Source organism: Rhamphochromis longiceps, linkage group LG14 (assembly GCF_057381845.1).
Source record: "Rhamphochromis longiceps isolate RC_006_pf linkage group LG14, R_longiceps_female_GT1.1, whole genome shotgun sequence".
Taxonomy (NCBI): domain Eukaryota; kingdom Metazoa; phylum Chordata; class Actinopteri; order Cichliformes; family Cichlidae; genus Rhamphochromis; species Rhamphochromis longiceps.
This window is the reverse complement of record NC_140570.1, coordinates 42,763,498-42,775,471: the sequence shown is the minus strand read 5'-3', so window position 1 is coordinate 42,775,471 and position 11,974 is coordinate 42,763,498. Positions and strand designations below refer to the sequence as shown.

The 11,974-nt window shown below is 39.0% G+C and overlaps 1 pseudogene; it reads right to left on the bottom strand.

The window, feature by feature from the left end:
- Nucleotides 1–255: 255 nt before the first annotated feature.
- LOC146654910 (spastin pseudogene) lies at nt 256–10,601 on the bottom strand (annotated as a pseudogene).
- Nucleotides 10,602–11,974: the final 1,373 nt, after the last annotated feature.

Genomic DNA, 11,974 nt, shown 5'->3' with positions numbered 1-11,974 from the left:
GGCAGGAAATTATATTTTTATTCTACAAAATGAAATGAATGTATCTACTCTGCAGAAGTGTTTGTGAATTTCAACAGATCGATTAGCTTGCTGCATTATATGTATGAACTGCATTTTTATCAGTTGCAGTTTCACCATCTCAGTGCCTAATGCTTCCCTCTTGTGGTGTCATGGTGGTTAGAAATAAATATGATATGTTATATGAAGTATATAATAAAAGCAAAGGCTTCACGTAAAGAGGGATTGGGACAGCTTTTAAGCAGGGTGACCTGCAGTATCCCACTGATTAACAGCCTCAACTGACACGTTCATGATGACTTTTGCTTTGTTCCCATTCCTCAGATCGATTTTCCCTTTATAAGGTTTGCTAAACCAGATGCTATATTTATGCTAAAAGTGGCCATAAAGAGTAAGGTCAGAAGGAGGAAAGGTAATACAGCAATGAAGAATAAAGGCAAAGTCAAAGACCGATTCCAGCTTTAAAAGCTATCTATGTATTTTTTTGTACATAGATTTATATGAAAAAGATGATCTGATTTCTAGCAGCAAAGGGCACATGCAAAAAAGCATTGGCAGGATAAATTCAGTTAAAGGGGAAAATCAGTGCAAAGGTACAGAAAAATACTTATATTAGTTTGGAAATCAACAAGCAAAGAAATCCAGATAGATGTGATTTTTCCCATTCAATAGTACTTTTAATGTTCATAATTAAAAATGCTTTTGATTAATTTTGTCAGTAGGAGTAAAAGTTTGATGATTTTTTTCTCAGTGTTACTGCTCCATTAATAATAAGTGTTTAATAATTAATAATAAGTGAATCCAAGTTTTACCCCAATGTTTCCACCATTCCTCTCACCTAACCCTCATTTCCTCTTCAGGCCTTGCCTTTCAACCACACACACCCTCTACAGCAAATTAACAATATCTGAAAGTCATGTCCTTAAGAAATAAGAGGGGAAAATCGAGTTAAGACCCAACACAGGACCTGAAAGGTGCATCTAGCCCTTCAGCTGATTCATCTACCGTTTGCTGAACCCTTGTCAGAAATTGTTAGAAGAAGAAGAAGCTATTCTTAAGGATGGGAAACTCTTGATTGATGGAATCTTGAATATAGAAAAGTAACAATGGATTTTAATCCACAATGTAATGCCATTGGGAAAGCATGTGATTGGCAAATGCATCATTTTTCAGGATAGCAATGATCCCCAAAATACTGTCAGTACAGTAAAAGCATACCTGGATAGAAAAACATACAATAGAACAGCATCAGTCATGGCTTGGCCTCCCCAGAGCCCAGACCTCAATATTACTGAAGCAGTGTGGGATCATTGTGACACGAGAACGGAACAAAAGGCGGACAACACCCAAAGACGTGCTCTGAATATCCTTCAAGAAGCCTGGAAAACTGTTCCTGTGGAAATGACAAGAAAACTAGAACTGAAGAATAACAGTTACAATGCCAAATATTGACTTTCAAGCTTGTTATATTGTTATAAACTCTATTTTACGTATATTTCCATTTATGTTTGCACATGTTCAATAAAATCATTGCTCCTGAGGCAACGAGGAATGGCTAAAGATTTCTGCCACTACTCCATAACAAACATCAACTAAAAGTGTTTGATAAATGCATTCTATTTGCTTTTTTAAAAATCACAAAGTGAGAGATTTTTTTTCAATTTAAGTGAGCATTATGTTAATGTTTTAAATGTCATGGCATAGGATCAGATCGCTTCAAAGTAAATTATATTTTGAAATGTACAATCCCTTAAACACTGTGTCCTGATCTTGAACTAATAACTACTGAGATCTCAAGTCTACTGCATAATAAGACAAACAGCACCATTTAGAAAATTTCTTTTTATTGCAAGTATTCTTAATGCTTTGATGTTTTGTACAGATTTTCATATTTACAGTGATAATTAGTATTCGTCTAATAAATAATACAACTGAAAGTCATTCTCTAGCCTACATGTTTAAATATTGCACGTGCAAAGTATGTATAATATGTGCTTGTCCAATAGATATGCTGTCTTAGCAGCTATTTACAATGTTACATAAGAAACAAATGTGGGATCCAACCACCATGCTACTAAAGAGACACTGTGCGTTTCCCCTCCAAAGCAAACCCTCCACTTCAGTGATGGAGTCATGCAATTATTCTACTGGGGTGAAGACAGTTTAATTACAGCATCACTGCAATAACAGTATCCATCCAAAAAAAAAAAAACATCAAATAAAATTTTAATTATTTCTAAATAAGAAATTCGTGATAAAACAGTTTTCCAATTAACCACTACATAACAGTAGTGTCTAGTTCTTATTTGGTAGGAAATGTCCACCAGTGCTGTAACGTTTTCAAAAATAATAGTAAAAGAAAAAAAGCATTTTGATGAAAAACTAAACCAGCGTGACCTACTGTACAAGTTTGTTTAGGCTGCTTTTGCAGCAGTGCTCTTTATAAAGTCTCCAGGGTGTGATAGTAATAAATCATCTGTGAATGAAACCTTTTACACGTTTAAAATCACTTTGTCTGCCATAGGCAAGAAATCTGTTCCTATAAATACACCGTTTAATTATGTGTTCGCATTGCAACTGCTGCTCTGCCAGAAGTGTAGGTAGAGCAAAGTCAACCTATACATTATACATATCCTCATATTTGAACATTCAATATCAATATATTTTCCACATATTGTGAATATAACGCTGAGTGTGCAGAGAGGGAGAAACACGCAAACACCGTGACGAGACAAGAGCACGGGCAGTGTGATGTTACTTCACCTCTAGATGGCACTATTGCACAACCTACAACCTTCTGCATCGTTTCACTGGAATGGATGACAAGTACAGTGCAAAAACAATAACAGGAACAAACTGAGTCCGATATGATATACATATTTATGCCAAAAAAAAATGCCCGTTTGATCTTGTGTTTCCATGTAGGAACAGGGAAAAATGTCTATATTGTGTTGTCTGGTTCACCTCGGCAGAGTTCTATGGCTTTGGCAGGAGGGTTGAGAGGAAACAGAAAGGGCCTTTACCGCCTGCACCTGGCATGTTTGTGATGAAGCAGCTGCCTCTACTCCTGCTGAGCCTCCTCCCTGTACCTCTGAACCCGAGTGAGCAGAGAGCACCGACGGTCATGCACACACACAGATACTGTACACTTCAACAGACACTGGAGATACAAATGATGGGCCATTTGCTAAACCTGCAGCACACACTGCTTTCTATGTGAAAGAACCATTCTGTGAGAAAAACTCTACTGCTCATTTGATCTATGACCTCTGAAAAACAGTTCATGATTTCCATTACTATTCAATTATAAAAAAAAAAAAAGTACATTCCCTGGGTTATACAGCACTGATATGCAAAGCTTAATTGTATATCTGTAACTCTAGAACTGCAGTATTTATAGTTTTCTTAGTTTAATATTTCAATTTCATATTCTTCTTCTAAGTATAAAATCCCTTTTGTTATATTTGTCTCATTAATTTAACTGAAATACACTGAAAATTGCTCACAAATTAAGGTTTATGTGTCAATACAAATGCAGGTTTTATTGCTGGGAGCTTCCCGTGATGCACTGACTATTTCTTCTTCCATGACACTAATGTTTTGTCTTTGCTTCATCATTTATGTACTGTACTGTATCCCCAGTTTTCCAGCGAGGGCTGCGTACATTTTGATTGCATTAACGTTTTTATCCAGCCTTTATGTGCAAGCTTGAGCTGCAAAATTCAAATGTAGTTACTGACAGGCCAAAGTGCAACAGGGAAGAGATTAAATGGGATCAAAGGGAGTGGCATTATAAATTCCTTCCTTCCTGAGATTCAAATCCTCCAATCAAAACGGTGCCAGCAATGCAAAGACAGATTTCTTTAAAAGATTGGACACAATAACAAAGTCAGTCGTTTATTTATTAAAGCACTGTTAATAATTTTAGTTGCTGCTATTTCAAATAAATGTTTGGTACAACAAATTTCTCCGTGTTCTGTCTCAGGCTTTATTCGGGCCCTGGTACTAGAGCTATGGTCTGTTCTTGAGTGCAGCAGTGACGACATCAGAGTGGTCCGTCCCAAACCAACTCCCATTGACCCCACAGATAGGAGTTGCATTAAGGTATTGTATGTATGTGCGTGCGTGTGTGTGTGAGAGAGAGAGGGAGAAGGAGAAACTTCCTGGAGCCCACAATGCCCCAATTTTTAGATATCTACATAATAGTACAGACACAGATCTCTTAGAAGTTTTGCTTTTCCATCATGTTTTTAGCTCACTGGTTACAAAGGTGTTTAAATTGATTAAAATTAAATTGATTCCAATTATTATTAACCCAGGACTCAGAATAGTGGTCCATGTGTTGCTGTGATACCAGCAGCCATGTAGAAAATTCACTTGTGAATATTCATATTTAAGAAACTGGCAATAGTGATTTTGTTAACAAGAAAGGCTTTTTGCTGATTGGTTTATGGGTGTCTGGGCAAATAAGCCTTACTTTCATAAGACTGCATTTTTAGTTATGTTTTTGGCAGAATTTCTCTCAGGAAAGCTTCAACAAGCTCCAGCGTGAGCCTGTCTGTGTGTGTCTGATGCTTGGCCTCTGACAGCAGCCAAGTCATCTCTCTCAGAGAGACTAGCCAAGTGAATACGGACAGCCAGTGATGTGTAAACTGTGTCCTGCCACAGGCGACTTTAAAGTCTGCCTTATCAGTGGGTTATACATATATGCTGAGGTCAAAGGAAAACTAAATATACACACACCAGCACTTTGGTGAATTAACTCGAGTCTTTGCTTTAATCTGTGCTAAGTACAGTAGGAGGTTTGGTAGTACATATGAAGATAAGTTCACACATGCACAGAAACATCAGAAGACACATGAAAGTATAGATATTTCTATTTTAGAAAAAAAAATCCATCGTATCTTGTTTTTTTCTTTACGTTTCTTTGAAGCTGTTTAATATAATCTAAGTTGTAGCTCGTTTGTGCAAGTGTCTCTCTTTTTTTCCTTTGATGCTTTTGATGATATGTTTTCCCTGTTCTACCAGACCCAGTGAAAAATGCAGGGAGCTTTCCTGTAGTTTAATATTCTTCAGGCTGCAATAGGTTTCTGCTCAACCACTCTGCTCAGAATATATGTCTTATTCAGTTTTGAGAGTGTGGTAAACCATGTTTTATCTTTGCAATCATAAATTCTTTTTACATTTTGTTTTGCTTTGAATACTACAGATATTATTTGTCATATTATCGGTAGTGTTTGTAGTTGAATAGTGTTATATTATTATTATGTGTTAGGATTTGATCAATCCATGACGTGCACAAATGCATTCACAATGGTCTTTAAAAGCAAATACATTTTTTCTCTCTAACAGCTGCTGTATTTACTTTCCTCTTCAGTCCTTCCTGTACTTGGTCAACCTCCTCTCCTCTTCCCAGTCGGTGTGGCAACTGCTGGGCCGACAGTCTTTGGCCAACAAAAGCGAATACACCCTGAGGGAGATGCCAACCTCCATACCTGTAAGTGTTTTTCTTCTTCTTCTTTTCCACACACTGCAGTTTTTTTTTGTCATCCATCTGAGGGCATGTTTGCACTTTTTATTTGGCCTCCAAACACCACCCACCCATTTGTTTTACTTCAAACGCATTCAAATAAACCCTCTCACACTGAGACTGATATACGTTCTCCACCTTACCCATTGTAAATTTCCACACAGTTTTCGTTTTGCACCCTATCCGGTGCATTCTTGTTCAAAGCCTCTCATTTTACTCCACAGGATTTGATTGACAGACTGATTGCCGTGAATTCGGATGGGAAGATTCATTCTCTCTTCCACTACGAAGAGAGTCACACATTCGGCCTAAGGTGGGATTCATTATTTTTTTCATATTACTTAACATCAGTGGGGAAGTAGACGATATCAGATTATCACCTGGTGACTGCACACACACTTCAGCCTCTGGCAATAGGAGACTGGCATGGTGACGTAATCGGCCTTAAAATGCGGCCTTTAAGGCTGCAGACCCTGAATTGGGATACAGCCTCTGAATCGCTGCATCTTGTAGCTGTGTCGTCTTAAATTGGTCATGTGATTTTGACGCGCCGGCGCGTCCGGCAACCCCAGAGGTTTAACTTAATATTTAAGTGTCTCTTGGTTTTAGACTAGTTGTTTAGTCTAATTTGATGTTTTAAACCAGAAAAGGAAGAAGAGGGCTTAGAATTACAGGTAAGAACTGCTCAGTGGTATGTGATAAACTGTAAATGTAAAGCTTACAGGTCAGTCCTCATGTTTTTAAATCAGATTTTGAGTCTGTACATGGCACATTATGCTTTTGCATGTTGTGAAATGTGCTGCAAAACAAACTGAGGTAAACTAACTGGTTTACTGTGATGGATTTAAAGTGCGTGTGACTGGTGCGCAGTGGCTGTGGTGCTCACGGTCAGAGTTCAGTCACAAAGAGGGTAACAGAGATGAATTTAAAGTTAAGGTGATGGTGCTTAGATTCATTCACAGACTGAAACCTTCACACCAACTTTATCCTGTGTCTCTTAGTTTTAGACTAGTTGTTTAGTCTATTTTGATGTTTTAAACCATATCACAGGGTTTTTACTTCACCATTTACGGGGTTTTAACAAGCAAACAAAAGACAGATCGTGATGTTTGAAAATGTTTTGGAAATATTCTTTAAAGATTAGATGTAAAATACGCAGAGGATAAATTCAATTGGTTTATTAGTTTATTACATAAGTTGAAAAAAAGTTAAACAAGTAAATAAAGAAACAACGTAAAAGAAAAGTAAACAAAACAAATCGGTAAATAAAGGAAAATGGTAATAAGAAGGGGAAAAAAAAGAAAAGAGAAAACCCCAACAATCCCCTCTGAGCAAGCACTAGGCGACAGTGGGGAAGAAAAACTGCCTTTAAACGGGCAGAAACTTCCGGCAGAACCAGGCTCACGAGGGGCAGTCAACTGCCGGGACTGGTTGGGGTGAAAAAAGATGAAGGAGAGAGGGAAGAAGTGTTAGGAGAGAAGGGGAGAGGAGAGGTGAAAATTAAGATGGAACAGAGGTGGAGGGAGACGAGGTGACGTCAGCAGTAGAAAAAATAGAAAGAGTAGAAAAAGCAGGAGTGTCCCTCCTCCAGAAGAAGCGGAAACGTTTTTTCTTCTTTTCCATGAGCTTTTCCACGACCACTTTTTTCTCTAGGATGAGGGTTCTCAACTGATCGGTTGTTTCTTCAACTTCCTTCTCAAGTTTCTGGCATCTTTGCTCCATTTCTTTTAATAGATTGCACTTGTCTGTATTTTGCTGTTGTTTTTCCTTGTGCATCTTTTCTAACTGCTCATTTCTTCTTGTGATTTCTTGAAGCTTACGCTGCAGGTCTTCATTTATTTTCTCTTGTTGCTGCTTTTGTGCAAGCATTTCAGCGTTTTCACACTTCAAGTTGTCTGAGTTCAACAACATCTCATTAATGACCTCTGAGTGTTTTTTCGCCATTTCATTGATCCTACGCTGCATCTTTGAACGTCGTTTTTCCAATACTTCTCCTTCCAGTTCAGGTGTTCTGTCCTTCATTGTATTAATTTGTTCAGTTGTAGATTTCTTCTCTCCAAGTCCTGGAGAATACGTTTTTTTTCTTTTTCCTGTTGCTCTTTCTCTTGAAGAAGCTCTTTATTTTTGCACTCTGTTTCATCCAGCCTGACTGGATTTGGATTTATTGAAGAAGGACCACCAAAATCTTTGTTCTATTTGGTGTACATGTTAAGAGTTGCTGGACTAACAGTTGGTTTGATTTGCTTCAGAGAATCCTCAAAGTCTTTTATCTTAATGTTGCGCACCTCAGCAGCAGCTATAACACGGACTTGTTCTGGTGCCAACTCTCTTATTGGGCCAAGTGCAGCATCTTTGGCTAATGCTGTCAAATCGCTCCCTGAATATCCTTCAGTCACTTTTGCAAGACAGGACAGTTCGTCTTGGCTCAGTGGACTCCCGTGCGTTCCCAAAAGATTTTTCAGCAGCGTAAATCTTGTCTTCTCATCGGGTAAGGTCACATATACTCTTTTTGCAAAGCGCCTTAATATTGCTTCATCGAGCTCCTGGGGCCTGTTCGTTGCTCCCATTACAAGTACTCTGTCATCCTTTCCTGACTGCAACCCGTCAAACTCAATGAGGAACTCAGTTTTTAAACGGCGAGAGGCGTCGTGCTCCCCCTCCCTCCTTTGACAGAGCAAGCCGTCCACTTCATCGATGAAGATTACTGAGGGCTGTCTCTCTCTTGCAACTGCAAAGAGTGCTCGTACGAGCTTCTCGCCTTCTCCCACATATTTGGAGGTCAAACTAGCAGCACTGATGTTGAAGAATGTTGCATTAGACTCTGCAGCAACTGCTTTGGCGAGCATGGTCTTCCCATTTCCTGGTGGGCCAAATAAAAGCAAGCCACGTGCAGGAGCTCTCAGACCAGTAAAGAGATCAGGTCTTAAGGCAGGAAGGATGACAATTTCTTGAAGTGCTTGCTTTGCCAGATCCTGCCCTGCGATGTCATCAAATGACACAGTCGCTCCACTGTATACAATTTCATTTGTAATTAAGCTGACCAGTTTACTGTCCACATTCTTTTTCATATCCCTCTTCGGGGGCTGTTTCACAGCTGCCGGTCTTCCATTCTGAGTTTTTCCCACCCGAGTGGTTTTCTTTGCATCAGTTATTCTTAATGGAGGTCTTACAGAAGTGGAGGGTCTGATGGTGGTGGAAACACCTGCGGGTTGACTTTTAGGAACTGACTTTGGCTTACTTGCAATTGTTTTGGTCGACATTTCTCTTGCGCGACTTCCCCCCTGTTCACAGTCATAACACGGTAAACTAGTCATAAACGAAAACGTTTAGGCTATTTATCGCATTTAAAGGTCTTTCTTTGGGACAACGTCACAGAACACAGAAACGTCACAGGGCTTTGGAGCGTGATGTTACAGAGGTTTACAAATACTTTCAAATATAGCTCTGGTCGAACGTTTGAAGGCTGCGAACAAACTGACTAAAACTTGCTGCTCCTGACCCCTATTTATAGAAAAACTTCAAAGGCTCAAAGGCATGTGCTTGTGACATCATCACATGTCCTTGTGACATCATCACATGTCCTTGTGACATCATCACTCTTCATGAATCAGATTGTCACATGACATTTTAGAATGGGGATGTTTTTTTTTAAACCGTTTTCAAATTTAACCCTCTGTGGTCCAGGGTATAATTGGCCGTTCTTGACTATTTTTGATTTTACCTCTATATTTCACCTTTAAAATATGTTTTTCTTGCCTTATTTGGCACCATTATTTTCAGCACAACCTCAAATATCTGAAATTTGAGTTATTGTTTTCATTTTGGTATACTATATTAGCACAGTTGATCTAAATTAATAACACAATAAATTGTGTGTGCATCTCCTGTTTTGTCATGGTTGTATGTCCCGGTTCGTGACAGGCTGCATGAGCTCATCTGGTGGGAGTGTAGTACTGTAGTATTTCAGGCATAAAAACGTGGTTTTCACAGACCTTGTCACAGGGTCTGAGTCTAAGATTCAAATTGTAAACACACAAACACTCAGGCTTGCTGCAAACCTTAGCTGATCCCCCGTGGGCTTAATTTACTGCCATTGTTTACGCACCATTGTAATTGCTTCTCTAGTTTGGCATTACACTTTAATTATGGAATGTAATTATATTTTGTCTATTTTTAGTTGTGGCATTGTGTTGTAATTAATGAAGGGCCTGCACACTCCAATATCAATTTACAATTTAAATTCTCCACAGCATGTTTAACTACATTATGTTGTGCCTTTCCAGAATCCCAGATTTACTTACACATCTCCCTTTATGATACATTAGTACTACATTTGACCTAAACCTTTTCCATCCTTTTTCCAAACTCTCATTCATTTTTTACCTGATAACCAAAAACTGTGATAGTGAAAGGCTGAAATATTTCTAGGGGTATGAGATTTCTGTGTGTTTTCTGTAGGTGAGCAGCTGCGAGAAGTTTGGCTACGGGGTGATGGTGACACAGGTGGCAGCAACTGCTCCGGGAGTTGTGGCTCTGCACAGTTCAGGTACTATTGCAGTTATTTGGACACAACAAACACTTGTCAGCTGTGATGCTTAAGGCTTATATTATAAGTTGTTGTTGTTGTTTTTGTGTTGTCGGTATAAAGGAGACTTAAGGCAGCTTAGGGAGAAATGTATTTGTCAAACCGTTTTTGTTTGGGTAAGAAAGAGTAAGAAGAGGCGTTCTTTTTTGATAAATGGATTCACATATCAGTTGTATACTGATACTAGGTTTATCCATATGCAAAAGGCTCCAGGAAATACCGTACTCTTGTCAAAAGAGGTCAAAAAATGAAGCTAGTGAACAAATATTTTAATCCTGCATTCTTTCTATTGGCTAGAAGGGGCGACTCAACTGGTTATGGGAAAAGAAGTCTGATTACTTATCAGCCCTTCGCTTATAACAGCACCGCTGCGTTCTGAAACCTATTCTCTCCTATGACTTTACCCACGCAAGAACAGTTCCCTGCTGTGTTGAGCAGCGCTGGCTGTGGAGCACTCATGTGTTCCATGATGTGACATATGTTTGTGCCATCGATAAAAAGGCAGACTGACAGAAAGAAGGATGACCTCAAAAAGTGATATAGTCCAGACAGAGCTTACAAATGATGGGCCATTTGCTAAACCTGCAGCACACACTGCTTTCTATTAAATACTGCACGTGCAAAGTATGTATAATATGTGCTTGTCCAATAGATATGCTGTCTTAGCAGCTATTTACAATGTTACATAAGAAACAAATGTGGGATCCAACCACCATGCTACTAAAGAGACACTGTGCGTTTCCCCTCCAAAGCAAACCCTCCACTTCAGTGATGGAGTCATGCAATTATTCTACTGGGGTGAAGACAGTTTAATTACAGCATCACTGCAATAACAGTATCCATCCAAAAAAAAAAAAAACATCAAATAAAATTTTAATTATTTCTAAATAAGAAATTCGTGATAAAACAGTTTTCCAATTAACCACTACATAACAGTAGTGTCTAGTTCTTATTTGGTAGGAAATGTCCACCAGTGCTGTAACGTTTTCAAAAATAATAGTAAAAGAAAAAAAGCATTTTGATGAAAAACTAAACCAGCGTGACCTACTGTACAAGTTTGTTTAGGCTGCTTTTGCAGCAGTGCTCTTTATAAAGTCTCCAGGGTGTGATAGTAATAAATCATCTGTGAATGAAACCTTTTACACGTTTAAAATCACTTTGTCTGCCATAGGCAAGAAATCTGTTCCTATAAATACACCGTTTAATTATGTGTTCGCATTGCAACTGCTGCTCTGCCAGAAGTGTAGGTAGAGCAAAGTCAACCTATACATTATACATATCCTCATATTTGAACATTCAATATCAATATATTTTCCACATATTGTGAATATAACGCTGAGTCCTGCCTGACAGCACATTCCCATGAGTGTGCAGAGAGGGAGAAACACGCAAACACCGTGACGAGACAAGAGCACGGGCAGTGTGATGTTACTTCACCTCTAGATGGCACTATTGCACAACCTACAACCTTCTGCATCGTTTCACTGGAATGGATGACAAGTACAGTGCAAAAACAATAACAGGAACAAACTGAGTCCGATATGATATACATATTTATGCCAAAAAAAAATGCCCGTTTGATCTTGTGTTTCCATGTAGGAACAGGGAAAAATGTCTATATTGTGTTGTCTGGTTCACCTCGGCAGAGTTCTATGGCTTTGGCAGGAGGGTTGAGAGGAAACAGAAAGGGCCTTTACCGCCTGCACCTGGCATGTTTGTGATGAAGCAGCTGCCTCTACTCCTGCTGAGCCTCCTCCCTGTACCTCTGAACCCGAGTGAGCAGAGAGCACCGACGGTCATGCACACACACAGATACTGTACACTTCAACAGACACTGGAGA